At 39.6% G+C, this 20,831-nt stretch overlaps 1 long non-coding RNA gene across 1 annotated transcript in view; it reads left to right on the top strand.

Annotated features, from left to right (window-relative positions):
• Positions 1 to 5,161: 5,161 nt before the first annotated feature.
• LOC131364520 (uncharacterized) overlaps positions 5,162 to 20,831 on the top strand; it is a 28,863-nt gene continuing 13,193 nt past the window's right edge. Inside the window, exons 1-2 of the long non-coding RNA XR_009206493.1 lie at positions 5,162 to 5,218; positions 5,398 to 5,572. This is a non-coding gene — a long non-coding RNA (uncharacterized LOC131364520). The remainder of the gene's footprint in view (positions 5,219 to 5,397; positions 5,573 to 20,831) is intronic.

Genomic DNA, 20,831 nt, shown 5'->3' with positions numbered 1-20,831 from the left:
CAAAAAAGAAAAGAACTGGAAATGAAATATACACGGGGAAACATGCCCTAATGTTGCCCCGATGTGTGCTCAGACCCGTGGCTGATTGTTATGAATTATGAAAGTCAGTGGTGAACTCTGTAATCACTCTCTCTGTGAGTTTAAAATGAAGGCATAAAGGCAAAAGTCACAAAAGGGCCATGAAGATGGACATGACTTACTGATGAACTTTGCAGCTTTACTTTAGTCACACTTCCACCACAGGAACTATTTTTCTTGTTCTGTATCTATACACTATATTGCCAAAGGTTTTGGGATGTCTGCCTTTACATGCACAGCTATAACAGCTTCCACTCTTCTGGGAAGGCTTTGCACAAGGTTTAGGAGTGTGTTTATGGGAATTTTTTACCGTTCCATTTGTGAAGTCAGGCATTGATATTGGACGAGAAGGTCTGGCTCTCATTCTCCGTTCTAATTCATCCCAAAGGTGTCAGTGACCAGTCAAGTTCCTACAAAACTGTTCCTACAAAGTTGGGAGCATGTATATATATATATATATATATATATATATGTACAGTAGAGACAGTAGAGACCCCTGTGTTTAGGTTCAAGTTAAATTTTATTCTGAATAATTACGTTGCTATGATGAAGCTTTAGTAATCAGGAAACGGTGCGGTGACGTAATGACCGTGGAATCAGGTTAGCCATTTTTCCAGGGACTCATGAACTGTAGATACACAATAGAAACATTTTAGGGCTAGGGTTAATTCAGGAACTTTAAGCCCATTTCCACCAGCAGAACTGAAATGCTAAAATAAGATGGTTTGGTTTTAACGGGACATCTTTTCCTAACTAGTGAACAGAACAGAAGGGTGAAAATATTTTGTTACTGATTAATGCAGATTTCCCCTGAGACACAACGTCCTCATCAGAGTGATATGTCCACTCACATTTCAGACGGATCAGCCCCCTGGTGTCCATCCGGTCCATAAATCAGTCTGAACATGCTTCTTCTGGCTCAGCACAGCATGCATGCACGCATTTACGCTCCTCCGTTTCAGAAATTGGTGTCTGGTTGAAATTTCATGTCTGGTTGATATTGAAGGCCTCCACACACGTTGGTCTTACAGTCATCTGGCTTTGATTAGAGCAAGAGTGTGTCCAAACTTTGATCTCCAACCACAGACTTACATTGCAGATCGGCGGACATCTATAAATTACCAGGCTGCTTTTCCAGACACAGATTAAGCCTAGACTTGGACCAAATTATATGTCTAGGGGATCCTTAGACTTACAACAGACCTTTTACAGCTTCGTACGTGTAGACGATCGTCCGTAGCAACCGTGCTTCAGTTATTTCTATGTAGTAGTTGAAATTTTCAGCACCTTACTCTCGAGCAAGAATAAGTACGTTTTAGTCCACAATGTGAGCTGCAGAACCGCAACAATCAGCTTGACCGTCGAAGCGGGCAACAATGCAAATGTCCAGATGATTATTAATGTGCTTATTACCCAGCCCTTCCGACGGGTCACTGGGAGACGGTGATTTATTTCAACCTCGGTCTCTTTTTCCTGCCGCCTCCATGCTTTCTTATTTATTTATTTTATTTATTTATTTCTTCTGCAGCTGGTTACTGCTCTCTGTCCTTCATCTTGGCTAGCCTGATTTTTGAAAGGGCAGCTGTAGTGGTGGTGGTGGTTGGAGGGTACGACAATAGTGCAGTGTGGGTTGATGGGGAATCGAAGGAAATGTTAAAACACATTCCGGCAAACCTGGGGTTTTTTCCTCTCTCTGGCAGGGTGGAATTTCCTAAGCGTTCTGGTCTGCATTATCCCTCCATGCCTTTACACAGTTTTTTATTAAAGAAGGCTCTGACTGAGTGCTGATGCTGATTAGAACTGCTCACAGACTATGAACAAACTCTATAACCTTTCGCCGGACCACCAACCTTTTAAGCCTCTGCTCCACCCCATGCAGATTCATGAGGCTGAACTCAGTGTGAGTCGGGGTACATTACTGACTCATATCAATTACTGGTTACAAATCAGTTTGAGACTGGGTTCATAAAACAGTCGTATGTGTAACTGGTTACAGATCAGTATGAGACGGGGTTCATTAAGAAGTTATATCGGTTAGTGGTTCTAAATGACCTTTTTATTTTGGGGTTCAGAAATGAGTTATACTGTATCACTAATGATTTACAAAACAGCGTGAGCTCATTCACTCATTTATTCATTCAGTAATCCCAGTCAGGATCAAGCTGGATCCAGAACAACATGAGGCAGGAGTCAGGAAAACAATCGTGATGAGACTCTAGTCCATCACAGAACATGGTGTTCACACGTCTTCACATAGCCATTCACACCTCATTCACACCTTCATCAGGGCCAATTAACACAGCAAATAAACCAAACAAGAAGAACGCAGAGAATCTGGAAGAAATTCACATAAACATGAAGAGGATATGTGGAACTCAGAAACCTGTAACTGGTAACAAATCGTCCAAGTTATGGTGCATGTAGGAATCATAAATGTATGTGGTTGTAAATTAGCATGAGTTGAAGTTTGTTAAAAAGTCACATTGGAAACTGGTTACAAATCGGTGTGAGTTGGGGTTCATAGAGGAGTCCTAGTTGTAACTGGTTACAAATCAGAGCAGGTCGTCGTTCATAGAGGAGTCATAGGTGTAACTGGTTACTAATCAGTTCATAATGTGGGTCATAAAAAAAGACAAAGGCTGTAACTGATTGTAAATAAAAGGAAGTTTGGCTAATGAAGGATTCATAGCTGTAACTGGTTAAAATCACGGCAAGTTGGGGTTCACAAAGGAGTCCTAGCTGTAACTGGCTACAAATCAGAGCAAGTTGTGGCTTATAAAGTGGTCATAGCTGTAAGTAGTTTTAAATCATTGCATGTTCTGGCTTATAGAAGTCCATAAAGGAGTCCTAGCCCTAACTAGTTAAAAATCAGTTTGTAATGTAATGTAATGTAAAGGAGTTCTAGCTGTAACTGGTTACAAATCAGAGCAGGTTGTGGGTCTTAAAGGAGTTCTAGCTGTAACTGGTTACGAATCAGTTCATAATGTGGTTCATAATGGAGTCATAGCTGTAACTGATTGAAAATAAAAATAAGTTGTGGTTCATAGAGGAGTCATAGCTGTAACTAGTTATAAATCATTGCAAGGTGTGGCTTATACAGGAGTCCTAGCCTTAACCAGTTAAAATCAGAGCAAGTTGTAGTTCATAAGAGGAGTCATAGCTGTAACTGGTTACAAATTAGAGTATGTTGTGGTCCATAATGGAGTCATAGCTGTTACTGGTTATAATAATTGCAAGTTGTAGTTCATAAAGGAGTCCTAGCTGTAACTGCTTACAAATCAGAGCAGGTTGTGGTTCATAAAGTCCTAGCCTTAACTAGTTTATAATATGGTTCATGAAAAACTCATAACTGTGACTGATTGTAAATAAGAGTGAGTTGTGGCTCATGAAGGAATCATAGCTGTAACTGGTTACAAATCAGAGTGAGTTGTGGTTCATAAAGGAGTCCTAGCTGTAACTGGTTACAAATCAGAGTGAGTTGTGGTTCATAAAGGAGTCCTAGCTGTAACTGGTTACAAATCAGAGTGAGTTGTGGTTCATAAAGGAGTCCTAGCTGTAACTGGTTACAAATCAGAGTGAGTTGTGGTTCATAAAGGAGTCCTAGCTGTAACTGGTTACAAATCAGTGTGAGTTGTGGTTCATAAAGGAGTCGTAGCCGTAACATAAGCACAACACAAGGTCAAATATCACTGATGCCTCACCCTTCAATAGTTGGAATTCTCTGAGTAGGAGAATGGCATTCCTTGTTCAAGGCCAAGCAACTAGAAAAAAAAATGAAGGATGTATCAACTGCCTAAAACCTTTTCTTCATGGCTGATGTGTCCAAAAACTATTTAGAAATACGTATCTAATGATCAATTATACTGCAAAGCCTTTAGGATATTCATGACAATATTTAACATCTAAAGATGTCTGAGGCTAAGTAACTGCAGAATCTTTAGGATATTTATGACTACACTATTTTCCATGCCAAAAATAAACAATAGAAAAGCACAAATCAAACCTTTTTGTTGAGAATCACTTTTGTTCAAAGTTTTTCAAGAGTTTCTTTTATACTATACGCCACATATGATACTGTTGGAGTCAGTGGACCATCAGACTGTATCATGTTGCACTTACATACAGCATTTGAGAGAGCCCATCTAGAGTAAACGAATTTGAAAGGGCCTCCTTATAATCATAGCACAAATGCCATGTTAAAAACAATAGGGCAAAGACATAGCATTATTTACTTATTCGAGCTATTACAGCTTCTTATTTCTCAACATTTCACTTCATCAGATGTAGATTTCTGTAATCTACATATAATCTAGATTACTAGAATCTACACATAATGTTACTATAATCTAATCTACATATAATCTACTAGAATCTAGATTACTATAATCTACTATAATCTAGATTACTAAAATCTAAATATAATCTTACTATTATCCACTATAATCTACATATAATCCTACTATAATATACTGTAATCTAGATTACAATAATCTTAATATAATCTTAATATAATCCGCTATAATCTAGATTATTATAATTTACATATAATCTTACTATAATATACTATAATCTAGATTACTATAATCTACTGTAATCTAGATTACTATAATATACTTATAATCTTACTATAATATACTATAATCTAGATTACTTAAACCTTACTATAATCTACTGTAATCTAGATTATTATAATCTACATATAATCTTACTATAATCTAGATTACTATATTCTACATATAATATTACCATAATCTAAGTGTATAATAAACATAACACCCTTAAAGCTAGTTAATAGTCACCTCAATCCTAACCACCATGGTACCCCCATGGGATATTTAAAGAAAAAGAGAGAATGTAATACACTCAGGCCTCGCTGGATCTTATCATAAAGAGCTGGTGTAGACTTTCTGTAAAACATCTGCTGGTGAAAATAGCAGATCTGGAGATACTGCGAGCACAAATAAACATCCAGAGTCTGGAGATTAAACTCGAGTCTCCTGTCTCCTGACTCATCTCAGCCAGATTTCTAACACTTCCCAGCATGTCTGTATAATTACTAGGATTGCAAACACACTCTGAATATTGTGGAAGCCTTTGAACAAGAAGCAGTTTTTCCACTCGGCCGATTTCACTTCATCAGGTACGGTTTGAAATATATGAAGCATCCAGTTGCACATCATTACTTTTGTGCTCACGTATATGCATGTTTTTTGTTCACGTTTCCTTTTTTCATTTTTTAGCCTGATTTATTTCCAATTTGTTTGTTTGTATCGCTTGCATCCTGATCCGTCTTCGTTTCCGTCTTCGTTTCCGTCTCAGAGCCTGTTTTAAGCAGATAATCGGTTTCTCAGACATGATTTCCAACACGTCTCCATCAGGATGATTTAGCGGGAAATTTCACAGACTTTGTTCAAAGCTCCAGCTGCAGCATGGATGTCTGTGGTCTGGATCCAAGCTTGGAGCGTTCAGCATGCCCAGACGTGGTAGAGAGTGAGTAAGTGTGATTGTGTGCTCAATGACGTGATCATCTTAGGGGCCATCTGAGTTGGTCATGAAGTTCTGGGCTTTTTGGCAGAAAGCAGCAGGGTGTGAGCTTGTGGTGGGAGCTTGGTACTTTTCTCCAGACCTCAACCACCTCTGAGCCTTTGCTTCTTCATTTTAATAAGCTTTTCTTAACTTCTAGGGTTGCTCTGGAAGCTTTTTAACGCTTAATATATATTTATGACTCATTTTTCAAAAGGGAGGTACAAATCAAATCCTTTTGCCTTTCCAGTCCTCTCATGTTGATGAGAAGCCGCCCAAACCACAAACAGGCCCAAAGGTAAATCGAGCAAGTCCTTGCTTTTTCCTTTTGAACGAGTCGGACTTTACAGATATGAATCAGGATTACGAGTTCAGATTACGAGCACAATCAATGCACTCAGCTTTCTGGTCCACTCCTGTTTTGATAAGGGCTTCGGTGCATAACTCATCTCTGTACAAAAGGCATGGCATGCAGCATTGCCAAAGCAAACAAATCAGAGATATCATGGTAACAGTGTGAGAAAAATAAACACTGTTATTACACTTTTAAAATAGCTGAAAAACAAAGCAAGATTCTTCTTTTACAATAGCACTTTGGATTGGGAAGGGTATTTGATTTCACCATGCATACTTTGATAATAAGTAATTGGAGGAGGCATGGTGAATGATTCAGACAAGGGAATTTTTTTCCCCCTCTCCTTTGAAAGATTCTGGGCGAGTAGCATGGAGGCAGCTGCTGGAAACTCTGACCCGTCCTACATCGTCCTCCTCACCCCCACTGATCAATAAATCTCCCACCTCGTATCTATCTTTGTAGATGTTCCAACTGTCGACTTCTTTGCTTACCCACCGAGAAATACCTTCGAGATGAGGTGAACATCTTTGAAACTTAATCCCTTAAAAAGGTTAAGCCTAATACATCATTGGGATCTTTGAATCTTTATGGAAAACCCAGCATTGGCCTCCAGATCAGGGTATGACTCTGGGTTCATTTAAATGTTTGGGGGTTTTTTTGTGATAAGAGAAACATATCATACATCCAACCATCCATCCATTGTACTGATTATCCTGCACAGGGTCACATGGAACCTGGAGCCTATCCTAGTGGCACAGGGTGGAGGATACCCTGGTCAGGGCACCAACACATCACATGGCACAATCACACAAATTCATATACTACAGACCATCTAGAGATGCCACTAAGCCTATTTGTATTTGGACGGGGAAAGGAAACTGCAGTACCCAGAGAAAACCCTGAATCCTGCTTATAGAAAAATAATCAACGTCTGGTTGGTAACAGTGACACCGTTTGGCACTGGGCTGTATCATACAAACAGATTAAACACCAGTTAACTGAATAGTAGGTATGAAGTTATCAGAATTCCTTTTGTGCCATCTGACCTCTGTAAGCTCCTCCACATCAGTTAAAACACTTACCTAAAAAGCCAAATGCAGACCATTGTCTATCTGAAGACACAACCCAACCCTGATCAGCATGTCTCTAGCATGGGTTTATTTGCCCAAGAATCCCTCAACGCACAATGAAGACATACACCAAGGCCCTTTTCTGTAGACACCCAGGTGTTAGCATGAACTTCCCCTGGTTGTCTAAACACCTGAGGAATTTGCTGTCTTCAAATGAAAACCTTCCTGTTCACCAAAGTCCCTCCTTACAGCTTCTCTGTTAAAATGAATAATTGTTGCCTCCTGTGAGAAAATCCTAAATTCAATTACTCCACATGCATTGGCCATGGACCAACATGGAGACAATAGCATTCATTATGTCTTGGTCCTCACCTGCAGAGCTGATGGGCACAGCACTAAGGATTCAGCACATGTCGAATCTAGACCATTATTCCAGATTTTCTGAATCATGTCGTGAGAATGAACACACAGAGTGAGGTCTCTTACAGATGCTCTCTTGCAAGAGAGACATGATCTGTCCTTCCTTAAATCATTCCAACATCCAAGTTAACAAAAGTAGTTGTGAAAGAAACTGGATTGCCTCCACAGATGTCCAGATGTTACAGCTTAGATCTTTATTCCCTTTTTTTATTGCACTTCCCAAAAAGCAGCGTATCCCCAAGTTAAACCCTTAAGTACATAATCTCACCTGGATACTATGCGATTTCTATGTACTAAGAAATGCTACTGCAATCATAATAACTGTCTTTAAAGAATCATTTATTTGTCAAAAGACTTTTCTTTGCATATCCCAGCTGGTTAGGAAGGTGGGGTTCACAGCGCAGGGTCAGCACCCCAGAGCAAAGACTGTTAAGTGCCTTGATCAAGGTCCCAACAGTGGCAGCTTGGTGGTGCTGGGGCTTGAACCCTTAAGCAGTAACCCAGAGCCATTGAGCGAACACTGTCTCATGCTTAGTCCAGAACGTATTCCCAATTTGATCATCAAACAACCTTTCAACACAATTAGTACTGTCAGACGTTATAGTATACAGTTGTAGAAGAATAATGGTTTATATTTGCTCTACATTCCCTTTAGTCTGGTTCCTGTCGAGATTTCTTTCTCATGGCAATTCAGGGAGTTTTTCCCTCATCACTTTTGTCTCTCTCTTACTCATTAGGGATCTGGAATTACGTGCATCTGTCTATTGTTAAACGTGTTATAAAAATGGAAACGTATTCAATTGTTTTCATGCTGAACATGAACATTAGGCCAATAAATGTGAATTGAAATGTCAGCATTGAGTATCAGAGCATTCTTCCCTTAAACTCCCTGATGTGACTGTGCATGAGTTCTACGAGTTTCAGTAAGCATGCCTGTGCGGCTGTGAGGAGAACCCACGCTTTTGTGTAAAGACCTCACTTTCCTCTCACACGGGTCAGTGGAGCTGGCTAGCAATTAGAGCCTGAGACAGAAATTTATGGCAATGACAACATTACCTGGTTATGCACTGCCCCTCTTCTAACTCTTTAATCAGTTCTTCTTGACTGGTGGGTGAACAGGTCAACTTAGGCACAGGTTGTTTGGCTCGCTTTTAAACTTGTAGCAGATTTGCGAGCAGACAGTGCAAATACAGCATTGCAGTTGTCCGATCTAACAGGAAAAGAGTGCTGCCCCATGAGTCATGGCTGTGTTTATATAGCTACCTATTCTCCCACTCTTTTTCTCCCTCCTTGCTCTCCGCCAGGTCTGGGAGCAATTACAGCCCATGACTTCTGCCATATGGGCCCAAGCTTCTAAGATTTTTTACTTCCTGATTTAAAAAAAAAACACTCATATCTTTTCCATTTGCTGATTTTTTAAAAATCTGTTCAGGTTTATTTATGTTTTCATTAAAGTGAATTGCAGGCGTGTGACATAAATGTATAAGTTTAATGGCAGGAGTAAATCTAGACAAAAAAATTTAGTGACTCCTACCCAGACATTCTTTGTTTATGTAGTAAGGACATTTATGCAGTTAATTGCCCAATACTCTGTGCTGTAACTCAAAATCAATTCTTGCTACTAACCTGAGACCAGCCTTCTGGTAAGATTTATGTATGGCCACGTCAGAATGCCATATGTTTAGTTTAGTAGGCAGTTGCCTCATTGCTGCAACACTTACAGTACTTGCTGGTGATTTAGAGGACTGTCCTTGCAGCCACTAGACCCAATGGTGGAAAATGTGCCACAATTTATCAGTGCAAATATTGTTAGCAGAGGCCTATGAACACAATGACAGGTCTGTCAGTAGGCTGCAGGCGCTTTTTCCTGTTCACTGACCTCATGGCAGGGCTCGAGAGTGCCATGTCACGAGCAGGAGCATGAGAGCAAACAAACACAAGCACTAGCAGAACCATGGGCATGACTCTAACGGGACAGGGATACTTGCATGTGTAAAGACTATAGAACAAGTTAAGTTAAGTAGCCTTTATTTGTCACATATACATTACTGCACAGTGAAATTCTTTCTTCGCATATCCCATCCTTGGAGGATCGGGGTCAGAGCACAAGGTCAGCCACGATGCAGTGCTCCTGGACTAGAGATGGTTGGGGGCCTTGCTCAAGGGCCCAACAGTGGCAGCTTGGCAGTTCTGGGGCTTAAGCCCCAATCTTCCGATCAACAAGCCAAAGCCTTAACCACTTGAGCTACCACTGCCAATAGGCTCAAGCACGGATATGAGCAGAAAAATAAACAGCAACTCATGGGTACTTAGCTGCATAAGCACAAGTCATGGACTCCAGCACAAGCAAAGTCCATGATCTAGCATTGCCAAGAACCCTAAAACTGGCAGCAAGGTTTTTAGCCCCTAAACTACATACTTGTACCATTTGTCAGTTTTTTTTTAATATATATAAAAACTTCAGCTAAATGTACTCGAGAAATCTTGGCCTCATCCTAAAAATCTCTAGTATAACACAATAAAATATGAGTTACAAGAACCACACCACTAATAGGATTTGGGGTCATTCTTGCTGTGTTTGCTTTCACCTCAGCAACAATTCTTTCACACCATTATACCTAGAGAAGCACTCAATATTTCTGATGGATCACTGGGGCTATCCAGCCGCACATGTCACTGGATTGTTCATAGCTTAAAACCTAGTAAAGAGTGGTCCAAACAGAGCTAAGTGGAAGCAGACTAACCTTCAGCATGGAGGGTTGTTAAAGTTGTTTCAGCCCTTTTCTGTTCATGTTACACTAATCTGTGTATCAGTGTTCTTGCACATGGTTTTCAGTGGTCAGTGCCAGAATGCAAAAAAAGGAAAACGAAAGGTCAGTGATTTGGTTTTGGCTCAGAGAGAAAACTTTTAATTCAGCAATTGCAAACTGATTGAGCCAAAATCCTAATGTGGTCCTAATGTGGTTTAGGTAATCATTGGACCGTGCCTTGTTTTCAATGTTAGCTACATTAACTGTCTGAGATATGCCTTTAGTGTGCAGGGTTGAGTCTCCTTAGCAGTGTTAACGGTTTGAGGTGCAGGAATCCAGCCGTTTTAATGGAAGGAAGCAGTGGGTGCCACCGGACAAGACTCCTGCGAGAGTATGCAGTTTTACCGTTTGGTTTGGAAAGCGTACCGGCTTTGCCTGGGGAAAGAATTTCCTTTGTTTCGTAGGGAAAAGAGAGGTGGGTGTGAACTGTGGATGTCAGGATATTTTAACATTAGCGTTATGTTAAGACAGATTTTTTTCCACTTCCGCTAAATCACATGATTAATTAACACCAGGGAAAAGAAACCAAGGGTATCACTCTGTTGTTGTACCAAAACAGTTTTTGAGTTTGAGCTCTATTTATTTTATTCTCGCAAGCCTGTAAAAAGGCAAATGATGATTTTAAAGCTGGATTGTTCATCGTATTTTATGATGCCTGCTCCCATAAACCAGTCAATCTCTGTGGAGGAAAAAAACATTCCTTCATATTCGAATGTGGTCCTGCGAAATGTGTGTGATGGTTTCGGTGCCAGGAAATAAAAAGAGTTATAAAGCTTTTTTTTTAGCATTTATCCCAAAAAAAAGAGGCCAGACGCCGAGTCGGAGAACTGCAAAATAATATTCCACAGTAGAAATGTTACATTTGATGTAAATCTGATGCAAAACACATTGAGCCCGAGCTGCAGCTTGGCCATGGTAATGCAGTTTATTCTAATTAGGATGGAATTATTTCTGACCTCCAACTTTTGAAACAATCCTACAGTACATCAAGGCCAAACCTCAGCAAAAAAAGAGAACTCATATGCTGTTAGGATAAAGTAATACACCGTGCTGAATCCTAACAAGTATTCAAGCATGATGTCTTTTTGGAAAGACAACTCGACGTCTCATTAAATTCCAGCTCTATGTGAAGGGGGGGGGGGGAGTGTCCCGTAGCTGCCCTGCTCACACTCTGCCTCTCTCTGAGACACAACATGATTCAGGTGTGTGTGTGTGTGTGTGTGAGAATGTTATGCTCGACCACAGACATGTCCTCACCCTGTATGTCTGGACCAGACTTGCTTCTGCTTACACTATCACTTTCTTCCAATCAAGCTCTGCCTCTGGTGTTTCTCTCACAAGACAAAAAACCCCAGCACTGGAATAATCACTTCAACAATCCCTGCATGGCAGTAAATCTCCAGAATAAAAATCTATACCGTAATTTTCTATTAACTAAGAGTCCATATAATATAATGTCTTATAAATAGGGCTTTTATGTTGTTCCAGTCATTCGGTATTAATGGACTTGTTTATTGGACACAAATGAAACCTATTCTTTTGATTACTTTTGTGTGTGTGTGTGAATAATGGTCTATTGGACTGGGATTAAATATCATGCATATGGAGCAAAAGACTCGACTTAATCTCTGCATGTAAAGCTGCTCACAAGGCAATAAATTTTGCAAGAATGAAATAAAGATTTAATAGGTCTCCACATGGCAAAAAAAATATATTTTTGCTGACCAAAATATATTAAAAACATACATTGTAAACAACACAACTAAGAAAAGATGTTTGCCAGAATACAGATGTGTCCTAATAACGTTAGCTTCGATAGTCACGAGTTATAACAACGTCATCACTGCTAGGTGTAGTTACTTAAAAGCATATGTTCTTATATAGCAGCATTTTTAAGAAAATGGTGCAATAATACAGTACATGCTAGGCTTGATCACATGCTAGTAAAAAGTAACTAAAACAGTATTCATGTACCATCAAATTCTGTCTCAAATAAACCCATTCACGGCTAATCACATCCCTTATTACAACCCTGTCATAGCGTCCTGTTCTCATTTGTTACATTCTTTCTCATTTTCCATATTTGGTCCATATCTAACTTTATGTCTAGTCCTAATTGAAAATCTAAGCTGTACTTGTATAATTTCTCATGATTTCTGCTAGTTTTCTGGCTTCTTGTTTCTGTTAATACTGTGCTTTTTCTGTTTCTAACCTTTGCCTTTTTTGTGGTTCTTGAATATGGTTTTTGCTATCCTGCATTTTTTTGCTATTGACATATAGCAATAGACGTAATAGGCATGCTTTGTGTGTGCAATTTGCATCTTTGAAACCTCTTTTAATTCAATTAAAACTTCTTTTAATTGTCTGTATATTTTATATACCCAAGCTCCATTATGGATCAAGTGGAAATACATACAGTATTATCTGGAAATACATCTTTATATATTTTTAAAACATGTACAGTGAAACCTCGGCATATGAATGCCCTCACTTACGAATTTTCCCCTTAGGAATTGAAATTTTGCAAGAAATTTGCATCGGAATAGGAAGCATTTTCAGCATACGAACAAATGAACTGAACTGAACGACGGCAAAATTACATGTACGTTCGGGAGCCGTTCAAAACTTGTTTGCATCAATGGAGAGCGAAGCAAAGCCAAAGCCAAGAGTTTACGAATTTTACGAATTTTTTTCAGTCAGTGAAAGCTGTTTGGAAAGAGTCAAACCACGATACCAATGTTGCCTTCAGCATGCGTTCAACAGCTAGGGGTGTTTGGGGTGTTTTTTTGTTGACAGATTGGTGGTGTGGGTGGTCTGTTCTGTCCAAGCTTGGTGGCACGACTTCCTGTGAGGAGTCTTAACATGGAATGCTTGGCTTGGGTCAGTTCTTTGTAAGCAGCCATACAGTTTACATACGCTTTGTATTGGTCACATTGGTCATATTTTTGGGTGGCTGGAACGGATTATCTGCATTTACATTATTTCTAATGGGAATATTCATTTCGCAATACAAATTTTCACCTTTAGAACTTGCCTCCAGATTGAATTAAATTCGTATGCTGAGGTTCCCTTGTATTTCTGATGAGCTAAGAATACAGATGTTCAAATATTAAAAAGGTTAATAGTCATTAATGATCCTTCATGGTGGTTGTGCCGGATCTCGGAAATCATTGGGCACAAAACAAAAATTTTCCTTGAATGGAATTCTGGGGGCAACACATTTTCACACTTTACAATAGCCAGTTCATATACTGACATATTTATTCGGTGGTGGGAGGAAACCGGAGAACCCTGAGGAAAGCCATGCAGACACTGGGAGAACTGGCAAAACTCCAGTCAAACAGTAACATGAATAAAACCTCAGGATTAAACCAGGAACCAGATGCTGTGAGGTGGCAGCGCTACCCGTGGCGCCACCTGGACTTGGAGAAAATATACAAAAGTATTTTAGCTCCCCTTGATTGATTTCCCTGTAGCTCTGGCTCCAGTTACTGCGGCATGCTTTAGGAAAAAATGTGCAATTTCTGTCAAAGTTAAACTAAATATTTATGAAATGAATTATTGTAATTGTATATGCAATTTCTGAGCGTGTCAAAATATGGCCCACGTTTGCTAGAATAGTTATGTGATATTGTGAGATAAAGAATATAGTGCTATGTTTAATGACAACACCACTTTTTGTTACTGAGTTTTGTAACATCCGCCCTGTTGCTCAACCTGTTTTCGTAAACAGATCATTCTTGGAGAAAGTTGATGTGTGAAATCTCTGAAAAGATGCCGTGTTCTATTCAGCAGGGATTTGGTTTGTGGCCAAAACAAACAGTACAGCTAGATGGAGGAGCGGAAACGTGGAAAGTTTCAATCAACAATGACCTTATAAGGTCATAACACTATTTTCGTACTAGGTAAATATCAGAGCCACGGCAGTCAAGACAAAACATTCACAAAGCAAACCCAAAGCTGGTCTGGGGTGAAATCTTCGAAATGTCAACAAGTGACCTGAGAAAGCAGTCTGTTCCAACTCCCTAACACTCTTAGAGTAGAAGTGTCTTCCAAAAACAAAAGGAAAAAAAAATAAAATAAAACAGATTATGGAAGCAGAGTCCAAGTGCTCAATGTTCCTACTTGCTTAACAGATGATCCACATAAACTGATATCAGTGTATTTAACATTTATGGAAGACGTCTCTAGTGTCAGTGTCACTGTCACTAGACTCCTTCCATATGGAAGGAGTCTCTAGTGTCCGCGCTGGGTATCAGACATGAACTGCTGTAATTTTCATGTCTTTAGGATAGAGACTTGCTTAGTAACAAGTCACATTAACTTGAAAAACAGAAAAACATTTGTAACTCATTTGTGTCTTGGACATTTCAAAACATGAAATCCAACTGAGAATACATTTTTAAAAGAAACCTTTACATCATCCTAATACAGTGGAACTGCTTTCAATTCGTTCTGGAGGCAAGTTTTTAAGGTGAAAATTTGTATTGCGATACGAATTTTCCTATAAGAAATAATGTAAATGCTGCTAATCCGTTCCAGCCACCCAAAAATACGACCAATATTCCGAATTTCCAACACTATATTCATATTGTTGAATATAACACAATCAAAATATCTAGAAAATGTAAAAAAAGTAAAATATGAAATAAATTGACATTAAACCTCACTTTTTAGTGATGATTTGCTAAAGTGGCTCCATTTTCTTCTTGCTACCATTCTTGCTAACTTGCTTGGAAGCCATGGTGCTAAATGCAAAAATACCCACAAGCACTAATGAACAATAAGAACAATACGAAACTGTATGGCTGCTTAAAAAGAACCCAAGTCAAGCATTCCATGTCAAGGCTCCTCACAGGAAGTCATGCCACCAAGCTTGGGCTAAAAATAAAACAGACCGCCCACACCACCAATCTGTCAACAAAAAAAAACACCCAAAAAATCACCTAGCTTTGGTAACATTGGTTAACGTTGGTATCGTGGGTTGACTCTTTTGAAACAGCTCTTGCTGACTGAAAAAAAATTGTAAAATTCATTCAAATTGTAAAACTCGCTTCAGTTGGCTTTCCACTGACACAAACAAGTTTTGAACGCCTCCTGGACATACGCGCAACTTAGCCGGCGTTCAGTTAGTTTTGGTTCATTTGTATACTGAAAATGCTTCAAATGCTTCAATTTTTTTGCAAAATTTGAATTCTTAAGATGACAATTCATAAGGGAGGGCATTCATGTGCCAAGGTTCCACTGTATCTCTCTTTGCCTTATATCAAGATCTGAGGAACTGTTTAGAGTACATTCTAGCTCTAGTTACTGTACACAGGAGGAGTATCACTTATTGAAGCATTCCCAAAGCAAACAAATTATTTCCCAGACATAGAACATTCAGAAATCCTTCTTGTTTAGGGTCCAAATTTGTGTGCCATATACAAGCAATAAACTGAACATGCATTTTTAAAAAATGTGAATTTTACTGCCGGCAGCATGTTTCCATAAATTTGTCTTCATGCTATAAAAATGCTTAATGTGATTGTCAGGCACAGACAGGGTTTTGGATGCAACTGTAGGGTACTTGAAGGAGCACACAAATTGAAAATGACAGCTAAAGTATCAGGCAGCACCAGGCGAACGTATCAGACGGTACTCAATAAACAAAACAGACAGGGTCAATACACAAAGAAAGGGCTCAGAAGCTTCAGTAGTGGTATGTTAAAAGAAAGACTTCGCAAAGATCCAAGGAAAGTCCAGGCTGATTATGGATAGTGTGCTGATTTGGGAAAAAGGTGGTGATGATTAAAGGTCTGGGGAACTTGTGACGGGTCATGTGATTGGGGTTGTAGTTGACTGTGTGTCTGGGAATTTTTGGAATTGTAATTTGCATTGGTATGTGTACCAAATGTGACAGTAATGGCAACCACTTGCTTTCACAAAGTGTTGGCTTTATTGAATAAAATACCAGATAGAGGTTCATGTGTCTCAGACATTGCTAAAGTCTATCAAGGGAACACTTGAAGAAGTTGAGAATACACCGTGGATGGTACACCAGTCCATCTCAAGACATCTAGGGGCAAATTTGCATAGCCAATCCATGACTGGTATGTTTGTGAGAAGTATGAGGAACCTGGAGAACCTGGAGAAAACCCACACAGACACAGGGTTTAACTGTATAGTATGATGACTATAAGTACACATATAAAGCGCACTTCATTGAAAATACATACAATTCATGCTGAAAGGAAATTTATGATTTCCTGTATTAGAGGATGATGAATAAATGGCGGAAATGTTAGTCCAAAGGCCAATGTCCTTTAGGAAGCAATGTATGTTGGAGCCATTAAGAAGGAATGGATCTAACAGAGCAGGTGTTCAATCTAGGTTTGAACCTTATGGAGCAATGCTCAGAGTATTTGAATCTGGCCAGTTAGAAAGGCTTCATTTTTTTTGTGTGTTCAATCCAGGTACCTAATGGAGCAAGGCTCAGAGTATTTGTAACTGGTCAGTTTAAAATGACACTGAAATGTCTTACAGAAAAGGTGCTCTTTTCCCTGAAGGGTGCAGTGGTGCTGTTTTTATCCAGGTGTATCCCTGTATATTCCTTTTTCTCCTTGGATTTGTCTAATACATGTAGATAGATAGATAGATAGATAGATAGATAGATAGATAGATAGATAGATAGATAGATAGATAGATAGATAGATAGATAGATAGATAGATAGATAGATAGATAGATAGATAGATAGATAGTCCATTGCATTTTTACAAAATCCCTATCCTTGTTTGGCATGGTGGCAAAGACAAGGGAAGCACTGCCAAGAAACAACACTAGATCAAAATGTACACCTGCTGTTCCATGCCCCAAACAATGAAATTTATACCACAAAGTCCATGTCTGTTGTGTATGGACACGCCGTTACAAAATTCTTACCAAAGAAGGTAAGTCCCAAGTGGCATCAGATTCCAGTATTCTTGCTCCACTCTTATTGCATTTCCCCCCATCTTCCTTTGATTATAAGCACAGCTGAATCTCATTACAGTAACCCCTATTACCCTTCCCGAGTCCCTCATGGTCGAATGGAAAACTTTATTTTTCCACAGGCCAACTTTCACTCCACAGTGCTCGGCTGAGATGTACCTGTCTTCCCAGCAGAAGTAAGAAAGCTTGTTAACATTTGCTATGTTGATGACACTCCTGCTAATATCTATGGTCTTTGAACTGCTTTTTTTATCATTGTAATACATTTTTAACATGTCACCCTCAGCTCTCTTCATATGTCATATTCAAACCTGTGTGGTTCAGCCTTACTTTCTGTCTTGAAAGTAATTCATGGCTACAGGTGCACAGAATCACATCCCCTAAGCCTTCTTTTTAATTCCCCCATTTTAAATAAATCAGGGTATAAAACACAGACTAACACAGATTACAGACTAGATGCCAGCAAGCCCAGGGACAAACACAAGTGGTTTATGAGCCTGAGCTCTCAGAGAGCTATGTTAATTACAGGGGAATGAGAGACGCAGCAGTATCCGCTGAAGATGATATCATCGTTACTGTGGCATCCCAGCACTTGACTTCAGGTGGTATTAGATCTGACGGGTTGCACCCTAAAACCTCATTCCCTGAGTTGTTTCTTCACTAGTAAAAGCAGAGGGGTGTACACATTATCTCCACTGGGTCCCATTTACAGTGCAACACAGCACAATAAATGCCGAAGGCCAGGAAGAATAGGGCTGGCAGTTGGCTGAGTGATAGGAAACGACGTGATTAATTTAGAGCTCAGAAGGAAATGACACTGTGGAAAGCAACTGAGCAGCAGGGTCCCACAGAAACACCAGTATGTTACACTCTCTCTCCTCTCCTACTCACTGCATGAGGCAGATAGGCTCTGCCAAGGCCTCTGAATGTACAATGTGTCCAGGAAAAAGCCTGATTTATTGCCGTTCTCAGGACACGATGAGCTCAGGAGAGTTTAATTCCTACCGCTTGATAGCTCGCTGAATGGAAGTATTCAGTAAATATTCAGCTGGATCCATAGTACATGTGCATTGCAAATGTTTCACTTGACTCCTCTAAATGCCCCAGCACTTATCCCAATTTACCTTTGCTTCATAACAAAGCTTCTTGGCAGGGCTGTCCGGAATAGGCTTTTTTCATTCCACCAGAGCCTGATCAAAGCAGCGGGAGCCATATGGGTTGAGTTTCCAGCGATGGTTTGCTTCCAGGGGGCTCCATACATCACAGCGTACCCCTAAGCACAGACACTTCCTCTGTTTGAGCCTCCTCAAGCTGCCCAGACTTGATTAAAAAGCCTGCCAAACCTTAATTGTCTGGTTGCACAGCTACCTGCGATTCACATCGAGTCCTGACTGCAAACATTTGTGTTGCTTAATGAGAAAACAACTGGATATATTGTGTGCCTTCTTCACCAGGGTAGTGAGACAAAAGCTTGAAAGTCTGCCTGAAAATAGCAAGGTTTTGGGAAGCAAAGCAGAAATAGTCCGTCAATTATTTTTTACAGGCCACAATGAGCATCTGTAAACCTTGGTTGCCTTATTGTTTCTTATGGTTAAGGCTACACTTGCTATAGTGGTTCTCAAAGGCAGGTATTTCTCCTAAAGCACTTTTAGGGTGTTTTCAGGCTTAGCTCATTTGAAGCATTTGTTTCAGAACCTGGTGCATTTTCTCCCATGGTTTGACATATATTTAGACAGAAACTTTGTTCGGCTCTGCAGGAAACAATCAGGCCAAGACTGTATAATTCATGTGGTCTCGGCCTGATTGTTTTGGGGAGGATCCGAGCATAATTGTTGTGATCATGTATGTCCAAACAAATTAAATCATGGAAGAAAAACAACTTAAGCAGTTCGCTAGTGGTGAGAAAGCAGCTACCAAACAGACCAACAAACCAACCTGTATAGCAATGTGTTATGTAGCATAGGTTGGTTAGCTAATGGCATGAATCATGGATGATGGGTTAAAGTGTCTTCTTTGAAGAATTCGGTGGCTTATTCTTGCATATGTGACTTGCATAAACACATTTTGTGTGAAAGCAAACCAGGCCAAAATACATCATTGCGATACTGTATGTTCCCTGTTATGGTACAAAGCACAGATCTAAAGGTCTGAAAACGCCCTTAGTTTATTGTCTCACCCGAATACCTATTCCGTTTAATCTTAGCACTGTATTCAGAGTTGAGTCATGTGCATGTAGGAGTTAATACTTAGGAACAGAATTTGTCTAAAATGGAGGCATGTCTCAGTTGAAAAGGAGCCTTTAGGAAGATACTGGCTTGAGCGACGAGCAGTATTTAAGTCAAAGATTGATATTTAAGTATAAATTTAAGATGTGTACACAATTACACACTTTTTGTCACAAAATAGTAGGTTATGCTGGGTCAAGTGATATTTTATAAGTACTAATAAATCTCTTGAGTTTATGTTACAGATTCGATGTATTTCTTCATTCTTCAAAGTTCTTGAGGTTAAATGTGATGAAAGGAGGTTTTCTAGACCCTACTGTAAAACTTGATCTCACCCCTCTACTGAGAAACATCTGGCAACCTCAGCAGCATGAACTACAGCAGCTATTTTTAATTATCTTAATGTTGTGTACAGAAAATCACCTTCTGAGCTGACGTAACCCGAATCCGAATACCGAGAACTTTCCCTTTGTAAACATTGTTGTGACTTTTGAACTCTTAACTAAAGTAAAATCCTGCAGCATTATTCAGAATCTTGTGGGTTTTTTGTATTAAGACAAGACAAAGAACGCTTTCTGAGATCCTGAGTCCCCAGTTTTGGGCTTGTTTATTGTAAGGCACCAACACCACCATCAGAGGATCATCAGAGGTTTGTTTTTACAAAGACAAATTGTTTCCAAACCATGAATCAATTGTTGTCATGTGTCAAGTTTTTTTTTTTTTTTTTTTTTTTGACTAGATGACAATACATCCTTGGAAAAAGGATTTCTCAAGGGTTCTTCAGATAATAAGTGGTTCTTTGCTTTGCAAAAGGACAACCACATGAACTGTTTTCGGTTCTAGATTCACTCTTTATTTTCAGAAGAGTTCAATTGCGTCCCTTTGGTATTGTTATGAACTTTCAAACAGTCATGAACACCTGTAGATTTCTTCAGAAGCTTTTTTATCCATGCAGTATGTCATGAGACGTGTCTGTTGTCAGGTATTCACAAGGGTGATGTCATTGCTGCAGCCTCACCCAATCCTAAACTGGTTTTCATAGCATTAGTCATATCAGGATACACAGGATACACAGGAGACATAACGGTGAGAACATGGGAACATGCACATCAGTTAGCACAGACAGGTAAGATGAAGCTTATGAAACCTGAAACAGGAAGTAGTGTTCCTTGTTGTACAAATGACATTATTTGTCACTGAGCCTCAGGGCCAGAAGTGGATCACGTTCATACATGGTGTAGACCACACCCCAGGTCCAAATGTAACTGTTGGGGGCAAACAGTGTCTGGTCTAGTAAATAAGTATGTTTAGGAGTAAATTAAGCTTAGTAGTTACCACACTGACCTCCAGGGTTGGGGGTTTGAGTCCCACCTCCCCCTG

Source organism: Hemibagrus wyckioides, linkage group LG14, assembly GCF_019097595.1.
Source record: "Hemibagrus wyckioides isolate EC202008001 linkage group LG14, SWU_Hwy_1.0, whole genome shotgun sequence".
In the NCBI taxonomy this organism is placed as follows: Eukaryota; Metazoa; Chordata; class Actinopteri; order Siluriformes; family Bagridae; genus Hemibagrus; species Hemibagrus wyckioides.
The sequence above is the reverse complement of the archived record's forward strand: the minus strand, read 5'-3'. Positions and strand labels throughout refer to the sequence as shown.